This window comes from Trachurus japonicus, chromosome 12 (assembly GCF_045865225.1).
Source record: "Trachurus japonicus isolate A0001 chromosome 12, Traja_1.0".
In the NCBI taxonomy this organism is placed as follows: Eukaryota; Metazoa; Chordata; class Actinopteri; order Carangiformes; family Carangidae; genus Trachurus; species Trachurus japonicus.
In genome coordinates this window covers 4,071,574-4,079,260 of record NC_140918.1, presented here as the reverse complement: position 1 = coordinate 4,079,260, position 7,687 = coordinate 4,071,574, and the positions used below count along the sequence as shown (strand labels likewise).

General features: G+C 41.3%; 1 long non-coding RNA gene across 1 annotated transcript in view; it reads right to left on the bottom strand.

The window, feature by feature from the left end:
* Positions 1 to 566: 566 nt before the first annotated feature.
* LOC146976881 (uncharacterized) overlaps positions 567 to 7,687 on the bottom strand; it is a 36,240-nt gene continuing 29,119 nt past the window's right edge. The window contains exons 2-3 of the long non-coding RNA XR_015037188.1: positions 6,910 to 6,992; positions 567 to 671 (exon numbers count right to left, since the gene is read on the bottom strand). This is a non-coding gene — a long non-coding RNA (uncharacterized LOC146976881). The remainder of the gene's footprint in view (positions 672 to 6,909; positions 6,993 to 7,687) is intronic.

Here is a 7,687-nt window from a genome sequence, read left to right as displayed (position 1 = left end):
TGCATGTGTGTGTGTGAATGTATAATTTCCCAGAACAGTCATTAGTGGAATCTGGGGCTCGGTACTGGAACTGTCTCGTTACAAACTACAGTTAAACACGTTGTTTTATTCATTTCACAATTTTTAATCACATCAGCCAGCAGTGCTGCACAAACAACCTTGACCCACTTTCACACACACACAGATGCACACACAGACACACACACACGTGCACACATGCATGCACGAACACTATGGGGGTTGTTTTGTTTTTGTTTTTTGCCAATTATAACAATTCAATTACTGTTGCCAAGTATAACAATCATGAGAAAGCATGACGCTAAACTGAAACCCAGTGGAGCAAAATGCCTGTGGAGAAAAACTGTTAGTGCACGAGCGCCGATGAGCGTGCACAAGAAAAAAAAACAAAAACACGACAGTGGAGCCGGGTGCGGAGGAGAAAGGTAGCAATTACTTTCCCGCCAAGTCGTTAATGTGCAGTTTAAAGAGATTTGTCAACATGAAGAAGGGAGGGAGAGAGGAAGGAAGAGAGGAGGTGATCGACTGTGAGCAGAGACAGAAAAAACCTTCCACAAACCAGCATCGAGCACCAATGTCTAAAGCTCCACACAGGCCACTTCCTGTCTGACCATATTTGGGAAGAGCTGGAAGTTAGGGGGCGGAGTCAGACTCTGCAAAGATGACAGCATCGGAGCATCAGCAACAACATGAAACAACTGTTTTAAGACGGACTTGAGACACTTAAAAAAAAAAAAAAGTTAGTTTAATTCATGTAAGGTGCCGCTCCTCTTTGGTTTTTCAAAATAAAAGCACTGTATGGAGCTTTAAAGGGATAGTTCACCCAAAATTCTAATTTTTACTCATTATCTACTCACCCTCATGTGGACTAAGGGCTGGGAGAAGTTTCAGAGTCCTCCGCGGCTTCTCTGAGTTACAGGGGGTCTCGGCGTAGCAGTGCATGTCCATATAACGGTTGCAAATGGATACCAACTGTCTTCGTAACAAAAAGACACACCAAAAAACATCCAAATACCTCCATGCTGCTCATATGTAATGTCCGTCTTGTATTGAAGCCCCGAAATGCAAAATTGTTCCGAAAAAAATTAAATAAGTCTATTTCAAGCTTGTTTGTAGCGTAAGCTCCTCTTCCTGGTTCGTCCAAATCTTGCGCGATTTGCGCCGGCGTCAGTGTGATTACTATCCCTTTAATAGAAACATCTACCTTTATACTGTTTTTTGGCTTGATCTTCAATTTTTGTCTCATTTAGGCCTAGAGATGAAATGATTTCACAAATTTCACATTTGTCTTCGATTCCTTATCGTTCATTACGTCTAAAAATACATTTAAAAAACATTCAGCTCTGATGTTAACTATTGAAGCTCATTAATTAAACTGATTTCCAGGTCAAAGCTTCAACATTTCAAGCTTCAGTTCTTCTGTGTTTATCAGTGATGAGACAAACTGAAGACTACCTGAGTAAACAGAGCAGACCCTCACACACACAAATATTAATTTCCTGAACCTCAAAGTTATCAGAGACACACATCTCTCCCACACACACACAATAGATAAAACATTCATTCAGATAATCTTTCTCTCTCCGTTTATTTCCTCACTCTAGAGGAACGAGAGCTACAAACTCCATCACACACACACACACACACACAAAGAGGAGAAGGAAGTGTGTGTCACTGTGACGTCAGAAGCTCTTGACGTGTCAGTTTCCACACCCATGAATAAACTTAAACTGGAATATTGATCACATTCAACACACTATGAAATAATCATGTAACATTATGTAACGTTACAAGTTGTTTTAGAGGCAAATGCAGCCGGAACTACATTCCAGACACGGCTGCTGGGCGGAGGGATTTCAAAAGCTCAAGTAGTTCAGAGTATTTGCACTCATATGTCGTAATGTTACATAATGTTACATGATTATCTCATAGCGTGGTGAATGTGCAGGTCACAACTTGTCCACCAGAGCGTTGTGGAGTTGTTGGATTGTGTATTTGATGAGTTTGATGAGGGACAGGGGACCTGCCGTTCACCTCCATTGTGTTCACTGAGCAGCTCACGTCTCTGCCCCTCCGATCTCAAAACAACATGCACCGATAATTAAAGGTGATGAACCTACTGCTATGACTATAGGGATTATGGTGAGAGGAGGATCTGACTAAATGTTGAACTAACTCTTTAACGTACCTCATAATCTCTGTGAAGAACAGACAGTCAGTCTCTGTCCTCTTGAGAGACCCAGGAACGATACACCATCGTTTCGCCATGGGACCTTGATTTGGAAAAAATCTCCATGTGAGTGAACAGGAGTCAAAATGTTATTTTGTGATCCAATTGAATTGTGTCATGAGAAAATTATCTGACCTCTATCTGGTTAAAACATAACGTTTCATGCTAAAAAAAAAATCATCAGTTTGTTGTAAAACGGCAACGGAAGAATGTATTTTGTATTTCTCTCTTTGGACTACAGTAACAGGAAGTGGAGCAACTGACACGGGAAAGGGCGCCATGTGGTGTGTGACGTCACGTGTCGTCTTTCTGGTTACAGATTCTCAGAATCTTTATTTTATAATAGTTTTACAACAAACTGCTGATTTCTCAAAGTTACTTGATTTGTTGCCATAGTTACATTAGCTGCTCTTCCTTTTGTATTTTATATCTGGCTCAGTTGTAGCGACCATGTTTGTGAGCTTCCTGGTCTGCTCTGATTGGCTGGTTTGAGTATTCCTGTGGACATAACAACACATGTTTGATGTTTGATATTTGATATTAACCTATCAGACCAGTTTGGTGTGAAAGCCTCTGGTTGTGGTTCGTCCTCCTCCAGCAGCAGCAGCAGATGACCGTCATCAACATCTCCACGTCTCCTCACGCTCTCCACATCCACCACCGCCACTGCTATTTGCTGTTTTGTGAAAGTTGTCCTCTCCCTCTTTCTCTCTCCCTCCCTCTCCCTCTCCCATCCCGTTTCCCTGGCTTTAAATTCCTGCCAACCTGTAATCATCCCCGTCAGGTACAGAGCGACATTCTCACACACACACACACACACACACACACACACACACACACACACACACACACACACACACACACACACACACACACACACACACACACACACACACACAGCAGACACAACATACAGTGGGAGGTAGAGATGAAACACAGGTGTCAGCTGGGAGACATGGCAGCCATCACTTTGATAACACAACTCAGCCAGACTCAATCCTGCTGCCTCCCCCCCTCCCTCTCCATCTCCCTCTCCGTCTCCCTCTCCATCTCTCTCTCTGGAAACTTATTTGTCATTTCTCTCTTCCTCTCTCACTCTCTTTCCACAGCAGAGGAGCAGTGATGTCTGGACAGGCTGCTTCCTCCTCTTCCTCCTCCTCCTCCTCCTCTTCCTCTGTTCGCCACTGAAGGTGATTATTGTTGTGAGACTCTGTACATACAAACAGGCGTCTCCTCTCTCTCTCTCTCTCTCTCTCTCTCTGCAGAGCTGGAGGTTTGAGTTGAAGTGGTGACATCACACCGGTTTCCTGTCAGAAACATGAAGTCTCACTCAGAGACACTGAAACATCTGAATGACTGGAAACCTGTCAGGAAACACAGAGTTTTCAGTTTTCAAGTTCAAGTCCAAACCTGAAGGACTGTAGTGTGATGTCAGACTGATATTATATGCAAATATTAATTATTTGTGCACTTATTAAATTTCCATACATGAAATACGGATGTAATATGTGCTAAATTATATATAAAACATTTTTAAAGACAAATTTTAACATTTTTCTATGTAGACATACATTTTACAGTATCTCGCCCATAACGTCTGTATGTAGTAAATATGTGTATCCACCCTACAAGCCTGTTGATATGTTAAAATGTAAAGACAGATATGATTAACATTAACGACGAATCTATGTAAGTCATTTAAATATATATGCAAATGTAAAATAATATCATTAATATACTATAAGGTAGCAATATGTTATACTATGAAATCCATATTGTAGATATTTTGACATGCATATGTATCCAATTTGACTATAGGTGTTTTAAAGGGATAGTTCAACATTTTGTCAAAGTGGCCCATTGCCATAATCCCTATAGTCATAGCAGTAGGTTCGTTACCTTTAATTGTCAGTGCAAGCTATTTTTAGAACGGCGGAGCAGAGCCGTGAGCTGCTCAGAGCTACGCTACGGAGGCTCATGGGATTTCTTGGTTTCCCCTCATCAAACTCATCAAATACACAATCCAACAACTCCACAACGCTCTGGTGGACAAGTTGTGACCTGCACATTCACCACGCTATGAGATAATAACACAACGTTACCACACAGAGTTGTTTTAGAGGGAAATTCATGCAAAACCGCTGATGTGTGTTCCCGTCAGGGGCAGTTTTTCATCAACAGTCTCTGTATTTCCCTCTAAAACAACTCTGTGTGGTAACATTGTGTTATTATCTCATAGCGTGGTGAAAAGTTCCTTATTTTATACATTTATTTAATAATATATCCTATTACAGATGATGTCAACATTACTCTTGATATGACATCATATCTTAATGCGTCGTATATTTCTGTTACTAATGATTATCACTGTATTTTTCCACCTTATTTTTCATTTCCTTTCCACATTTTTGTAAAGTTTCACTTCACTACTTTTGTTAATGGGCATTAAATGTATGTGAAAACAAAACAAAACGCGAAAAATAAAATGCTAACAGATGCTCATAGCGTCTCACCTGCAGCAGCAGCGGGTGGTGGTGGCGGTGGTGGTGGGCGTGGCTAAAAACCCCTGATCCATGTTTCTCAAGCAGAAACTCTGAGCAGATGGGAACATGTTGAATCACAGCCGAGGATTTAAAATGACCGGAGGAAGTGGAAGTTAAATCCAGGACGTGGCTGAAACCTGCTGGACTCTGAATGTTGATGAGCTTCACTTTCTCTCTGTCAGTCTCAGTCCGTGTCTTCGTTTGCTCCTGTGAAGATAATCTGGGGGAAAATGCAGCGCAGCATCTTCTCCTCTCTCAGGGAGGTAAATACTGCTGATCCATCAAACTTTATGCTCCGGCTGTAAAAGAGATATTCATGTCAAACGGCCTGCGCTGCGTGTAAGTCATCAGTATTCAGAGGAGCTGGAGGAGCTGGAGGAGCTGCCGAGGCCGCGACCGCAGACGGAGACGGAGACGGACTGAGTGAGTTCAGCTCAGGACTCGGATCACAGCAGAGTCCAGAACACACACTCTGAATCTGACTCATTCAACCAGATTTAATGCTCTAACACACCGGCCACGTGACGGATAAATACAGGGATGCAAACGGGTCAGGACCAAAAAAACAGAGTAATTGTCCGGATGCATCTCAATACATTATAATATCATGGAAACATCCATTTCCAGTAGTATTGAGTGCATATAAATGGACATATTTTTCAGAAAGCCAACATTTCTATATTAAAGATGCTTTATATATATTCCTTTTGTAATATTAATATGTTGGGGAATACTGAATTTTAGGTCTTCATTTAAAGGTAAATTGTGTAAGTTCTCCTGTTATCTATTCACGAAAATCGTTTATTTTGTTTTTCATTCATCAATAACCCCCCCCTCCCCCATCAACAAAGTGAAGTGTTCCTTTCAGCTCTGAATGAGCCGTTCATATCATTCATATCTCCATGGAGACGGTAAGCTCAGTGCTGCTGCCATGTAGGAATGGAGCGTTACACTGATGCTGCATTCACCTGCAGTCGGGCAGACGGATGTCATTTTAGTCACAGAAGTCCAGAGAAAGACGGTAAAACGTGGGTCAGGTAAACAATACGACATCGCCATGACAACATATTGTCACGTGTATTATTTTGCCTCGTGCTGACGGACCACTTGTTTACATAGAGGCTTGTTTATGCCGTTACGTGCAGCGGCTGTCGTCCGTCTGCCGTCTAACCGATTTCATGTGAATGCAGCATGAAAAATACGACTGAGTTGCTTGCGATCTACAACCGCAACGCTAGATGGGAGTAATTCTTACACAATGTACCTTTAATGTTAGCCATAATTATTTCAATTAAAATAATTTGAATAAATAAAGACATGAAATGTTTTATTCGTGGATCTATATAATGTATTAGTTTCACTTTTTGAATTGAATTACTGACATAGGCCTTAGTAAACTGTCCCATGATCTTCTAATGCACCTGTACATTAGAAATAATAGGAGTGATAGGTACAGTATATGCAATAATTAATTGCGTCGCCGTTGCACCGAATGCGCGCGGCTACGGCGCCACTTTGGGTTGTGAGCATGCACATCGCGCGTCTACATTGGAAGCTAATAGGTGTTATTGGTATAATCAGAGGCAACTATGAATGAGTTTGCTTCAGTTTCACATGAGTCACTGTCAGCCGGTTAGAAAAACATTTTACTGACCCGACCCGAGACATCGTCTGTGTCCCTTTGTCAAACAGGACAGGGTTGTGAGAGACACAGGTGTTTTATATTGTTTGTCATGGTGTTGTCGGGTTGTGACGTATCTCCTTTCCATGCCACGCCATGATTGGTTGGTTGATGCGTTTAGTCGCCAGAAAAATCAAACTCACTCCAAAAAAACCAAAACAATAATATGTCACAATTTCTCAGCGTAACATTCATTGTCTGTCACGATGGAGAAAAGAGTTGGAAAAAACAATATTGATTAGTGATGCTGAAATGACTCTTTAAATAATCCCCTGTGCTTCTTCGCTTGACATTTAACTGATGAAATGCATCGTGGGAAATGTGTTTTGTGATTTCTTTCAGTCGTTTCAGCTGCCAAAAAAACTTTTTAAAAGTTGCTGTATTGATGTGTTGCCAACAAAAACAAACACTTAGAAGATTCAGACATCGACTCCGACCTGCTGTGTTGATGATGACCAGGTTTGTCCAGAAGGGGGCGGAGCCAGTGGAGGGTCACCTGAGGCAGCGCTGCCACCAGATCCTTTATTAGAGTAGATAGACACATAACAACACAAAAACTAAATCCATCTGAGACCCCAGCACTTTATCTTTTATTGTAAATCACTTCTTTTACCCTGATGTGGGACATAAATCAACAAATAACAGTAATAAAAGTTGTAACTGGACTGATAATGTTGACAAATGTTCTTGTTGTTCAGCCACGGCGTCGAGAGAGAGAGAGGAAGTGATTTACAATAAACATCAGAGGTTTCACTTGTCAGACTTTATTCTGTGTTTACTAATCTACAGTGGCCCAGAGGGCTCAATTCACTGCAGCTACAGGAAACACAAACACCTTCATCAGACAACACACAACAGAAGAGTTAAAAGTGACAGACTCAGCTGTTTGTTTGGTTTATTATAACGTCTATATTGCATAATAGCCTACAGATATTATTGCAAATATGTACTGTGGTTTTAATGCTAATGTTATCTTATTGCCCTCCAGCAATCACTTTAGGAGGGATATAAACATGAGTTACAGTGTGTTAATCAGATTTTAGCTCATATCTGTTTGTGAAAAACTGTTCCATTAAATGCGGCTAAACCAAAGATGGAAACTATGACAAGATGCACCAATGATATGAAATGTTATGCACTTCCTGTCTCCTAAGTGGGCGTGGTCACACGTACCCCCACCTTGTTTTTAAGTGTTGTGAACGTGTGTGTGGATAA